Raw genomic sequence first — 11797 nt, forward strand, 5'->3', positions numbered from 1 at the left:
GGGGTAAGATCTCTAGTCTGTAAGGAGTGCTTGCTAATACAGCCATGCAAAGCTCAGGGCTCTGACCACAATTGGCAGGGAGCCAGCTGGAGGAGAAGGGAAAGAGAGGAGGGCACCCTTATTGCAGCCTTCAGTCAGCATTCCTCCTTCTTAAACCTCTCCTCAGGGCACATCAGCTAGGCTGGCTTAATCCCTCTATCAATAATACAGATAAGAAGCCTTCAAAGGTCAAGGAAGCTCAATATCTAACACTACACCCTCACCTACTGCACTAAGAACCACAGTAAGAATCTGGCTGACTTGGATCCCAAGGTGAAGACTACAACCTCAAACGAGTAACTTGGTACCACCATGGGAAGCTCAGGGATCTGACCTGGCAGCTGACAGGGAGGAGTCTGTCACAAAGGAGTACAGAGGAGGACAAGGATATTTATCTTTAGCATCCACACCTTCATCTTCATCTTTTGCTTCTGCTGGAAGCTAGGAAAGATCTTGTCTCAATTCAACAGATTAGCTCTAGCAGCCTAGTCCAGTTAATCATCAGAGCAGAAAAGAGCCCCTTCAGGAGAGAATAATAAAGAGAAAAACAAGAATATAGCAAATAATGGGAGTAGGGGGAAAGAGAAAAAAAAAACATGAGTAAACAAGAGAAGAAGAAAAAAGAAATTACAATTAACAGTTTCTTTCTAGATAATGAACAAAGAACAAGTAGAAGAGGGAAGTACTATGGAACATGAAGCAAAATCTCAGGAACTCCAGCTAATTGGACACAGATTTTGGAAGAATTCAATACACAAATAAAAAAAAAACAATTAAAAGAGGCAAAAGACAACTGGGAAAAGAAATTTAAAAGTAAAATAGGTCACCTGGAATCAGAGGAATTAAAAGAAGAAAATAGTATTCTAAAAGCAGAATTGACAGCTTGAAAATAAGGCAAAGAAAGTGAAAGATGACCAACAAAGAAAAACAGACCAAAAGGAAAAGGATGATAAAAAATCCAAGGATGAAATTCAGTCTCTAAATTAGATTTGAAACAATTAGAAGCAAATGACTTCACAAAGCAGCAAGAGTCTATAAAATGAAATCAAAAGAATGAAAAAAACTAAGGAAAATATTAAAGCACCTCATTGATAAAACAACAGACCTGGAAAATAGGTACAGGAGACACAATTTAAGAAGTATTGGACTACCAGAAAATCATGACAAAAGAAAAAACCTGGACATCATTTTACAGGAAATTACCCAAAAAATATCCTCAACATTTTTGACTTAGATAAAGTAGAGATTGAAAGAATCCACAAATCAACTACTACATTAAATTCCCAGTCAACAATGTCTTGGAATGTTTTAGACAAATTAAAGAAATTCTAGACCAAGGAAAAGATACTACAAGCTGCTAAAAAGAAAACATTCAGATATCATTGAGTTACAGTGAGTATAACCAGGACCTGACGGCATCCACTCTGAATGACAGGAACGAATGGAATATGATATTCTGGAAAGCAAGGAAACTGGGTCTATAATCCAGAATCAATTACCCAGCAAAATTGACTATATTCTTGCAGGGGAAAGAATGGTCATATAATAAAATAGAAGACTTCCAAGCATTCCTAAAGAAAAGACCTGACTTAAACAGAAAATTTGATATCCAAACACAGAACTCAAAAGAATCAGCAAAAAGGAATTAAGAAAGAGAAAAAAATAACTTTTTAAGTGACCCAATAAGTTCAAAGGATTTATGTTACTATGAGAAAAGATGATATTGGTAACTCTTAAAATTATTATCATCACAGTAGTTAAAAGAAACATACTTAGAGGGAACAGCGACAAAGAAGCACATGGATGAAGGGGGAGGGGAAAGACCATTATTATGGAAGGGTGGAAGATATTGGCAACAGGTAATACATAAATTTATGTGAATTGAAATTGACTCAGAGAAGGAAGAATAATCAGATCCATTGGAGCAGAGAATTTTATCGTGCCCTGTAGAGAAGTAAAAGTTAATAAACAGGCTGGTGGGGTAGGGAGCAATATAATGGAGGGAGAAGTTGGGGAGTTATTTAAAAGGCACTATAGTAAGAGGAAAATAAATAAGTGGAGAGGCAGTGAGGAGGGGAATAACATATGGAAAAAGGAGGGAGACTGACTAAAAGCAAAACAAAAGCAAAAAGTTGCAGGAGAGGTCAAAATGGAGAGGAATACCCAGATAGTAATCATAACAATGAATGTGAATGGGATGAACTCCCCAATAAAAAGGAAGCAGATTGCAGAATCAATCAAAAACCAGGATCCTACTATATGTTGTCTATAAAAAACACACTTGATGCAGTTAAACAGACACAGGTTAAAGGTAAGAGAGTGTAGGAGAATTTACTGGGCTACAACTGAAACAAAGAAGGCAGGAGTAGTAATTATGGTCTAAGACAAAACTAAAGCAAAAATAGCTCTCATCCTCTCATTAAAAGAGATAAGGAATGTAATTACATCTTGATGAAAGGCAATATAAATAATGAAGAAATATCAGTTTTATATATACATATACATACACATATACATATACACACACACACACACACACACACATATATATATATATATATATATATATATATATATATATATATATATATATATATATATATATATATATATATATATATATACACCAGAGATACCCTTCTAGGGCAGCTCTCCAGCCTCTGACCCTCACCTGACACCCAGCTCTCACTTGACACCCAGCTCTCACTTGTGGCTCCTAGTAGCTGCTAGCATGCGGCAGTGCCCCCACCTTGGGCAACGGCTTCGACAGGCCGGCTAAATCTTGTGAGGGTAGCCATCGGGTCGTCGTGGACCCCTGGTGAACTAGGGCTTTGCTCACCCAGCATGTGAAGACTGCTTCGGCTGGACAGATGGAAGAAACCAACAAGAAGTTTCAATGGCTGAGATAGCGACACAGCAAGGCACTCTGGAGTGCTTAGGGCGTGTTGGAGCACAAAAGACAACACGGTCATCCAATGCAGCTGAGGAAGTCTCCAGATGTAATGACTTTTCATGTCACTGGAACCAGGCTTCCAAAGCCAAGAGAGTGGGACTGTCTCTGTGCATCGACTTTTCCACTTAAATCTTCATGCACAAGTGTCTTTGTGCACAAAAACGCACAAAGACAATAGTCATCCTTGGTTACCGATAGACAACTACTAGACTAGATATACACACACACCAAATAGGACAGCATTCAGAATTATAAAGGAAAAACTAAAGGAGCTTAAAAAGGAAATAGATAGTAAAACCATACTAGTAAAAACATAATGGTGGAAAGCATCTTATGCTTTCCTCTATCAGAACTACATGAATCAAACCAAAAAATAAGAAAGAAGTAAGGAAAGTGAATGAAATAATAGGAAATTTAGAGCTAATATCTGTATAAGAATAAATAGGGACAAAAATCAAAATACCTAATTTCAGCAGCATATGACACATATACAACAATTGACCATGTACTAGGGCATAGAAACATTACAAGCAAGTGTAGGAAAGTAGAAAAGTAGATGCAATTTTTTCAGACCATAAAGGAGTAAAAATCAAAATCAATAAGGGCTTGTGGAAAGGCAGATTTAAAATTAATTGGAAATTAAATAATCTAATTCTTCATAACTAGTGGGTCAAATAACAAATCAAAGAAACTATTACTGATTTCATTGAAGAAAATGTCAATGAGGGAAAAAAAAAACATCAAAATCTATGGGACACAGCCAAAGCAGTACTCAGGTGAAAATTTATATCCCTGAGTGCCTATATCAACAAATCAAAGACATTGGAAATGCAACTTAAAAAACTAAAAAGAGAACAAATTAAAAATCACCAAATAAAAACTAAAATGGAAATCATAAAAATCAAAGAAGAAATTAATAAAATTGAAAGTAAAAGAACTATTGAAACAATAAATAAGCCTAAGTGGTGGTACTTAAAAAAAACAATTAAAATAAAGTACTGGTTAATATTAAAAAAAAGAAAGAAGAAAATCAAATTAACAGTATCAAAGATGAAAAGGGATACTTCTCTAATGAAGAGAAAATTAAGGTTATTGTTAAGAACTATTTTGCCCAATTATATGGTAATAAATATGACAACCTAGGTGAAATGGGTAAATATTTACAAAAATATAAATTTCCTATATTAACAAAAGAACAATCCAATGTCAGAAAAAGAAATTGAATAAGCTATCAAGGAATCCCCTAAGAAAAAATCATTAGGTCCAGATGAATTTATAAGTGAATTCTATCACACATTTAAAGAAAAATTAATCCCAATACTATTCAAACTATTTGACAAAATAAGTAAAAAAGGAGTTTTACCAAATTCCTCTTATGACATAAATATGGTACTGATTCTAAAGCCACATGGAACAAAAACATAGAGAGAAACTATAGACCAATCTCCTTAATTAACAAATCTTATATAAAATGCTAGTAAAAAGACTACAGCAAGTTATCATGAGGATAATTCACTATGATCAGGTGGGATTTACATGAAAAATGCAATAATAATTTAATATTAGGAAAATCATCCATATAATTGACCATATCAACCACCAAACCAACAGAAATTACATGATTATCTCAATGAATGTAGAATACAACACTCATTCCTATTAAAAATATTAGAAAGTAAAGGAATAGATTGGCCTTTCCTAAAAACAATAAAAAGTATACATTTACCATTAGCAAGTATCATTTACAATGATGATAAATTAGGAGCCTTCCCAATAAGATCAGGTATAAAGCCAGGACCACCATTATCACCTCTATTCTATAACATTGTATTAGAAATACTGGTGGTAGCAATTAGAGAAGAAAAAGAAATTGAAGGGATTAAAGTAGCCAATCAGGAGACTAAATTATTACTTTTTGCAGATTATGTGATGGTCTACTTGAAGAATTCTAAAGAATTAATTGAAAAGCTAGTGGAAATAATTAACAACTTTACTAAAGTTTCAGCATACAAAATAAATCAACATAAGTCATCAGCATTTCTATATATTTCTAACACAATTTAGCAGCAAGAGTTAGAAAGAGAAATTCCATTTAAAATAACTCTAGAAGATACAAAATATTTAGGAATCTATTTGCATCTCTAATAATAAAAATATTATATTTTACAGAGGTTAATTAAAGATCATTAGAAATCAAAGAATAAAGAGGATACAAATTAAAAACCACATGTCCATGGCTGGTTAGTCCTTTTTTAAATCCCCATTCACCACCATTACTACTGGCAGCAAGTCCAAGAAGAGGTGAGACTCTCCCCATCCTTGCATTATATCCTCTGTCTACAGGAAGTAAGTAATTACAGGAAGTCAGTGGGCTCCCAGGAAATGTAGTTCTTTTTTTTTAGGGTAACAGATTTTCAATTATACATCCCCCCTTAGAGCCAAGGAACACTAGTCTCTCCAGTGGGTCTTTTAACTTAGGCCAACTTTGAAATTACAATAAATTGAGGATAAGAGGAAAAGAGAACAAAACCAATGATTTCTAGGTGCATTGACAAAAAGCCAGTTACTGGCAGTTCCCTTCATCATAAGTGTATACATACAAAACAAATTCATTCAACCCCACACAGTTTAAATTGTCACATTCCAAATTTCACTCTGGATCTTCTGGTGCAGCGTATGGTCTGTGGGGGCATCTTCATGGTGCCTTCTCCAAACAGTTCACTTTTTGGATTCTGAGAGGGAGCAAGTTTCTTCACCTAAAATTACTCTCAAAAAGAATTAAAACTTTGCAATTTCAAATAATTATACATTCCCCCAGAAAAGGGTGTTGAAAAATACAGAGATCACTTAGGGATGTATGGCTGAGTTATGAGGTATATGAATCAGTTGACAAGAGAAATTAAAAAAAAATCACAAAAAATCCAAATAAAAAAGTATGTTCTGGATGAAATATAGACTATCAAAGGCTTATGTGTAAAAATTCTAAGTAAAGGAAAAATAAATACATAACAGGTCCTTGAATCAGGGCCCAATTAAAGTGATATATATAATTATGCACTTACCCAATCAGTAGCCAAGACTATCTGTCTTGGCACTGTGCAATGGCTCTTTTTTGTATTCCCTTCTCCTGGAATCAGACAGAATCATTAAGCAACATGCCATGAATATTTTTTAAACAATCAATGGCATAATTTTTATAGTCTGAGGCTTTTGGGATATGCACTGACATTATAGCAAATATATTTTAAACATATTACTGCAAAATTAAAAAAGTTAAAAAAAACCGTCTCAATACTGGTGACATGTGCTTCAAATACAAAAAGGAGAGAAAAAATAGAAAACTGAAATAGTATATTACACATGCAAATAAAAACAATAATAAAATGTGTTAAAAATAAAAACATATAACATAAACATTGACACACTGTCTCAGCTAAGAAATAGAATACAAGTTTTCTCACCAAAAATGACATCCATTTCCTCTTCATACCTGGACATTATCCACTGTGAGTGCAATGCAAATGATTTTCACAAAGTAACAGTTTTTTATAAAGAACAATAGTACCACATGTAATGGACTTTTTAAAAATATCAATATCCCCAGAATTATAATAGATCATTTAATTATAATAGCAAACAAAGCCACTATCATATTTTATATAAGTTCTTATATGAAAAAAAACAAGTATGAACTGATGGATATTAGTCACAAGTTTTACAGACATAGCAAATCTTTCAACCTTGGCAAATATACTTTTAAACAAAGTAAAACTTATTTGGGTCTAGAATATCACCAAGAAATCTAAATTGTTTTGGTGGAAGTAAATTAACTTGAAGAGATTTTTTAGGAGCTCTTTTTCCAGTTTCCTGATTCATAGAAACATGTTGGTAGGAACATTTCTTTGTTTAACTACTAGTTATCAAAATTATTTTTGAAGACCCCTTAGAATCACCATTAAATTCTTAGCTTATTAAATTCTCTAACAAATGAAAAATGAAAAAAAAAACTGTTTATGGACTTTTATAATATTTTACAATATTTTATTCAGTAGCCAAAGGGGAAAGATAACAGAATATATCTAATAGTTAAAACACATTATATTAAACTGATTCAGTGTAACAGAACAGTATCGAATACATTAATATATGAACTTAAAACAACATAATTAAGTATTAAACAAAAAAAATCAGCAAAATACAATAAAATACAGAGGCTTTTATAAAACACTGGAGTCTGAAAAGGTTCAAAAATTTCACCTCCAGTCTCTTTAAAGTTCCTTTTTTTTTTTTAACCCATTGAGATTCCTTTTGTCAGAACTGTGGGATTTATCATATAGAGGGAGAACATGGGTTTGAGGAATTGCAAGCTGGATGAATCTTCAATACTGGGCAGGCACAAGTGGTAAAGGGTTGTAGGGGGATGAATTTATACCCTGAATTGTAGGCAAGATAAGTGAAAGGATCAGTGGTAGAAAGAAAAAAAAATATCCTAAAGCTGGAAGCTTTTTGAAATAGGTAATGCATTGCTCTTTCATAGAATATACCATGCTTATAATCAGTTTCCTGTTTAAAAGAGTCTCTTCCTTCTCCTTAAAATGCAGGGTTGGTTTTTTTCTGTGTTTTTTATTTTTATTTTTATTTTTATTTTCTTACCATCTGCCCTGAGGAGTGGCTACAGGGACTCTTAGCTTCTCTAATGCAGCAATCAGCCCCACAGGGGCAGCACCAGTGGTCAGGGTCAGGTTGGGTTGGAGGAGGCTGATTTAGGATTGGAACTGGAGATCAGGAGGAGAATTTTTGGAAGCTGGGGCCTGGGGCCTGGTGAGCAATCTGGGTCTAGAAGGTCAGGAGATATCAGGCAGTATCAGCAATGGCAGAGTCAGCAGCGAGGAATGAGGAACAAAGGAGGAATGAGAAACAAAGGATTCAAGAAGTTGGGTGAGAGAAGTGGTTTATTTCCTCTTTGCCAAGAGTCCCACGGGTAAAAATAGCCAAGCCAGTAGGGACAGCAAGCAACCGGGCAAAAAGTAGGAAAAGAAAAATGTAGCAGCTCCAAAGAGAGTTGGAGTTTATGAGGGTGAGTGGGGTGGGCAAAAAGCCTTGGCAGGAGAGACTTGGTTTAAAAAAAATTATATAGGCTATCTTTAAAAACATTGAGAGGTTCTTCTCTGACTAGTGGTTTCCATCAATGTAAAAGTTGAAATCTCTAATAAAAATATTATATTTTAAGAGATTTATTAATGATCATTAGAAATTAAGGAATAAAGAAGAAACAAAATAAAGACCACATGCCCATGGCTGATCAGCCAGTTCAGACACCCACCTTACCACCACCAAGTTTGGGTAAGGAAGTAAAAAGCTGGGATCTTCCACATCCCTGCCTGATATCCCCTATCTACAGGAAGTACGTAATGACAGGAAGTCAGTGGGCTTCTGGGAAATGCAGTATTTTTTTTTAGGGTAGCAGATTTTTAATTACATATTCCCCCCCCCCCCTTGAGATTCATGGAAGACTAGTCTCTCCAAAATTTAATCTCTAATATAAAAATATTATATTTTACAGAGGTTTATTTAAAGATCATTAGAAATCAAGGAATAAAGAGGATACAAATTAAAAACCATGTGCACATGGCTGGTTAGCCATTTTTAAAATCCTCACACACCACCATCACAGCTGGCAGCAAGCCCAAGAAGAGCAGGACTTTCCCCATCCTCGCATTATATCCTCTGTCTACAGGAAGTGAGTAATGACAGAAAATCAGTGGACTTCCCGGAAATATAGTTCTTTTATTTTAGGGTAACAGATTTTCAATTGTATAAAAGAAGGGAAAAGACAGACTTATTAATACAAAAATATTTATAGTAGTTCTTTTTTGGTGACAAAGAACTGGTACTCAAAAAATCAAAGAACTGTCCATCAGTTGTGGAATGACTGAACAAATTTTAGGGTATGATTGTAATGGAATAATGTTGTGGTATGAGAAATGATGAGTAAGATGATTTCAGAAAATACTGGGGGAACTCATGAATTCATGCAAAGAGAAGTGAGTAAAACCAGGAGAATATTGTACACAGTAACTATATTATTGTATGTATCAAATAATGTATTGCATTGTCAACAGCAAAGTACTTACCAAGTCTGATCAAGATAGTGATCTAAGACTATTCCAAAGGACCTATGATGAAAATGCTATTCACTTCCAAAGAGAGAACAGAAGAACTCCTCTTAAGGTTGATTTGAAGCATCTTTTTAAACTCTTTTTTTTTCTTTTTCTTTTTTCTTTTTGCTTCTTTTCTTTTGCACCATGGCTAATATTATTTTTACATGGTGCCAAATGGGGACTTGATATCAAATCACTTGCCTTCTCAACAAGGAGGTTGCAAGGGATCGAATTTTGAATGCAACTTGTTTTAAATGTGATAATATTATGCATGTAATTATAATGTAATTTGGAAACATTTAATGAAATGAATAAAGTACATTTTGAAATATAAAAAGCAAAGTAGAGGGAGCGATTTGGAGGCCAGGACATCTTAACAAAAAAACAAAAGAAAACACAACTTCATGTCTTATTCCATGTAAATAGCATGAAAAGGATAAAAGGTGATATTGCAAAGAATTCATGCTAGCAGACAGAATGTGGTAGTTATGAGAGGGGAGCAAGGATTGAAAGAGGGTTGACTCATAGCTGGAGACTCTTATATACTATTACATTCAAAGCTTTAATTTTACAGATGATAAATTTCTTTATAAAATTAGCCCAAGATCATTTAGCTTCTGTGTGTTTGAAGTGACATTTGAAGGATGGTCTTCTTGACTCCAAAAATCAATTAGTCTGTTCTTTCTTATTGTTCAGCATTTTATGGAACATAAAAGAAAATTCCTTGAAAACAGTAGTCTGGGATACCTTATCATCTAGAAGAAAGGTCCTTTTGGTCAAAAGTAGTGAATCAAATGATCTATGGGAAAAGAAGTTTGTCAATGATTGATTAGATATGCATGATGGAGAAGGAAGAAAGAGGAAGAGTAATTTTGATAATAGTAGATTTGAACTGTATGAAGTATATCATAGAAGCACCTTACATTATTAAGGAGATAATGGAATAATTTGATTTAGAACATCAAGTATATTATACCTGTGAATAGTCATGTTTTCTTTGAAACCTCTATTTCCCATAGACCTCTGATCATGAATGGTATTACTAACATGATGTTATCACTTCAAATATTATGGGGGTTCTATAGACAATCAAAGATGAAGTAATAAGAAAATTGTTTAAATATATAGTGGCACCAGTTCTGCAGCTATAATAAAAGATGACAAGAAACTAGCATATCCATAAGATAACTCAAAAAAGAATATATACACTGTTCTTTGTCAAATCTGATATCAGGGTTGGTGCTTGATCAAACTTTCCCCTTATTTATAATGAAGCTGGAGTTGGAAAGTATCTTAAAATATAGGACATTGTAACTTAATCACATAATCATACTGACTATGCCCACTATAATTTTAAGATATCTATATGTACTTTTTTCAATCTAAGTTGTCTGTATATTCAAAGCAGTAAAATATTTTACTCATCCCTTTTTGACTTCATTGAACACTGAACAATTGCTGATAGAAATATTTTCTTCTTACAACAAGCCCCCCAAATTAGTCTATCCCTCATCACTAAATCTTATCAGAGAATTCTCTCATACTTTGCTTGGAATAAGGTCTATGATTTCTCACTTATTCATCATGCTTTACCTCAAAATTCCTTTAACATATTTCCCATCTTATCTTTCTTTCTCTTACCCTCTAAGAATAGACATATATTCCTCCTACTCTCAAATAGCCAACTATTCAACTTTTTAATCTTATTTCATTTCCCCAGTATACTAATATGTTCCCAGAATCAACCCTTACCACTCATTTTGAGACTTTCTCTTTATATTTACTTATTCCCACCTATTAACATTCCTATGCATTTTCCCATACACATAAAGATTTCAAGAAACAAGGAAAAACATTAACTTGACATTAAAGATTCCTTTATGCAATCAAAATTTCCACTATTCATAACTAGACTCAGAGAAAAAAATCTTCATAATTTGCCTCTATACATCCTCCTCTCACTTATATTTAATTCCTTCTCAAACCATTCTTTTCATAAGTACCAATGCTATATTTAACAAATTTATATTGCTGTGAGGGTGCTAGGTTGCTCAGTGAAATGAAAGCCAACCCTGGAGATGAGAGGTCCTAGACTTGGTTTTAGACTTGGTTGCTGTGTAACCCTGAGCAAGACACTTAACCCCTAATGTGTAGTCCTTACTGTTTAAGTTTGCTACTCATCTCATTCATCATATTATCATATCATCATATCATCATATAGATGCTACTCATCATATTCACTTCTCCTGGTCCTTAGCCAAGAGACCATACTTGAGCTGTCCCAGATTTAGTCCTCAGATTAAGATGTTTGCTGCTTCCTTGATCCCTAATTGATAACTTCAGCCACATCACTCCTATGAGACTCCCTGGTTGGTCAAATTTGACCTCAGTCTGGGTCAAAGGCCAGTCTTCTGGACAACAGGAGTTACTTGGGACAAAGAAGTAAGCATCTTCCTAAACTTCAGGGATCCAGGGGCCTCTAAGATCCTCCCATAGTATGAATTCATGCTCAACCAAAGGGTAGGGCTAAGACCAAAAAAAAAAAACATTTCAAAGCATTCCTTTCTAAAAGGAAATAGAAGTACAAATTTATACTAAATTCATGTAGTATCCTTCTTTTGCCTTTGATCCAATGTATAATATT

The sequence above is a fragment of the Monodelphis domestica genome, chromosome 1, assembly GCF_027887165.1.
Source record: "Monodelphis domestica isolate mMonDom1 chromosome 1, mMonDom1.pri, whole genome shotgun sequence".
NCBI lineage: Eukaryota > Metazoa > Chordata > Mammalia > Didelphimorphia > Didelphidae > Monodelphis > Monodelphis domestica.